This window comes from Zingiber officinale, chromosome 4A (assembly GCF_018446385.1).
Source record: "Zingiber officinale cultivar Zhangliang chromosome 4A, Zo_v1.1, whole genome shotgun sequence".
NCBI classification, from domain to species: domain Eukaryota; kingdom Viridiplantae; phylum Streptophyta; class Magnoliopsida; order Zingiberales; family Zingiberaceae; genus Zingiber; species Zingiber officinale.
This window is the reverse complement of record NC_055992.1, coordinates 114,151,442-114,154,383: the sequence shown is the minus strand read 5'-3', so window position 1 is coordinate 114,154,383 and position 2,942 is coordinate 114,151,442.

Below are 2,942 nucleotides of genomic sequence, written 5' to 3'. Positions count from 1 at the left end.
CTTGTGTTGGTATTTCAAGATCCATACAAAGAAAAACTAAACTAGCTCGCAGCAGAATAAAGAACTAGTTGTACCTTTCCTTGTTTCTAAAGACCTCTTGATCTTCTACTGTATTCCTCTCCTCTTCTTGGACGTCGTGTGGGTGACAATCTACCAAGACGAAGACACTCGACCTTCTCCTTCTTTTCCAAGCTTTCGGCCACCAAAGAATACAAAGTGAAGAGGTCTCCTTCTTCTTCTTCTTCTCCTCCAAGCAACCGGCCACCAAGGTAGAGTCTTCTCCAAAGGGGTGCCGACCCTAATGAAGAAGAAAGGATGGATGTCGCTGGCCTTTAGGGAAAGAAGACAATAGAAGAAGATAGAAGAAGGGTCAGCCACACAAGAGAATAAAAGAGGAGCCTTAGGTTGTGTTAGTTTTTGGGCACCTCCCTCCTCCTCTTTTATAATCTTTGCTAGCGGCTAATAAGGAAAGTTTTTAATAAAATTTCCTTTTATTTGCTATTATAAATGGTTACAAAAAAGGAAAGATTTTAACAAAATTAAAATATCTCTTTTAAACCATTGTAAATAGCTATAAAAGGAAAGATTATAGCAAAATTTTGTTTTAAACAAATCTTCCTTTTATTCCTATAATGGTTGGTTACAAAAAAAGGAAAGATTTTAACAAAATTAAAATCTCTCTTTTAACCATTGTAGATAACTACAAAAAAGGAAAGATTTTAACAAAATTAAAATATCTCTTTTAATCCATTGTAGAAAGCTATAAAAGGAAAGATTTTAACAAAATTTTATTTTCAACAAAACTTCCTTTTCTCTTCTTGTATGATCGGCCCCATGCTTAGGCACCAAGTATGGCTTGGTCGGCCCACATCTTGGGCACCAAGAGGGCTTGGTCGGCCCCTTGCTTGGGCATCAAGCAAGGATGTGGCTGACCCCTCATTCGGGTAAGAAGGAAAATCAAAATGGGTGAACACGAGACTTTATAGAGGCTACAGCAGGGACCGAGAGGAGGAATTGGTTTTGACCTCCCGATGAGCTTGAGCTTCCTGTGTTTGATCCGAACACCCAACTCAAGTTCATCAATAATAACTTATACCACTAAAGAGTTATTATTAAACTACCGTACCAATCCCATATTACATTATGAGCTCCTTCTTATCATGAGTGCATTAATCTCCCTGTGTTTAAGACATCAAATGTCCATTAATTAAATGAGTTACTGACAACTCGCTTAATTAATATCTAGCTCCAAGAATAGTACCACTCAACTTCATTGTCATGTCGGACTAAGTCTACCTGCAGGGTTTACATGACAATCCTTATGAGCTCCTCAAGGGGGCATCATCAACCTAGATAATTAGGACACAGTTTCCTTCTATAATCAACAACACACCATATAAATAATATTATTTCTCAACTTATTGGGCCTATTAATTTAACGAATAAATCTCACACATTGATAAATTAAAGAAATAAATACTAAGTATATGTACTTGTTATTAAATCGGGATTAAGAGTATGCACATCCATAATAACAGAGGTTATATTCTTTTATGCGGTCAGTATAAAAGGAACAACCTCAAATGGTCATGCTCAATACACACATAGTATACTAGTGTAATTTTATAGTCAAGATAAACTAGTACCAAATTACACTACAACCATTCCAATGGTTTGTCCCAATTCATCTTGGTTGTGAGCTACTATTTATGATTTATAAGGAACTGATAACATGATCTTCTGTGAGACACCACACACCATGTTATCTACAATATAAATTAAATGGGCAACTGCATTTTACTAAATGTAGACATTTGACCAATGTGATTCTCGTTTCAAAATAAATGTTCATACAAAAAGTTAGGATTTTAGTATACATCCTAACAATTTTCTACTTATACTAAAAGACTATGCTGCCATATATCCTGCCATACATCTGATTCCCAACCCCTCAACATGCCCATCAAAAGCTCTAGCCTGAAGGGCCTAAGTGAAAGGATTCAGGTTATCTGCTGATGCAATCTTGGCGACAACAACTTCTCCTCATTTTACGATGTCTCGTATTAAGTAGTACTTGCGCTCAATGGGTTTACTTGCCTTATGGGCTCATGGTTCCTTCGAGTTTGCTACTGCACCACTATTATTACAATAAATTATGATAATTTTGGGCAAACCAGGAATCACATCTAAGTCCATCAAGAAGTTTCTGAGTCATACAACTTCTTTGGCTGCCTCAGAGGCTGCCACATACTCAGCTTCTATGGTGGAGTCTGAAACGCATTTCTGCTTAACACTCCTCGATGCTATGACTCCACCTCCCAAAGTAAACACATACCCCGAGGTCGACTTACTATTGTCCTTATCTGATTGGAAGTCAGTATCCGTGTAACCCATAGGGAGCAAATCATCTGCCTGGTAAACTAGCATATAATCTCTAGTCTTTTTTAGGTACTTCAATATATACTTTACGGTAGTTCAATGTCCTTGTCCTGGGTTACTTTGATATCTACTAACCATGCCCACGGCAAAATAGATATCCAGTCTCGTATATAGCATTGCATACATTAGGCTTCCTACAGCCAAAGCATAAGAAACTGTCTTCATGTCCTCTATTTCCTTTGATGTTTTAGGAGACATCTCTTTAGATAAAGAAACTCTATGTTGAAAAGGTAGAAAACCTTTCTTGGAGTTTTGAATGCTAAAATGAGCTAGAATAGTATCGATGTATGAAGCTTGAGATAAACACAACATTCTTTTCTTACGATCCCTTATTACTTTGATCCCAAGAATATGTCCACATTCTCTCAAATCCTTCATATCAAACTGCTTAGACAATCATACCCTTACATCTGACAACACTTTGACATTGTTGCCAATGAGCAAAATGTCATCTACGTATAGTACAAGAAATACTACCACGTTTCCGTCACTCTTCTTGTATA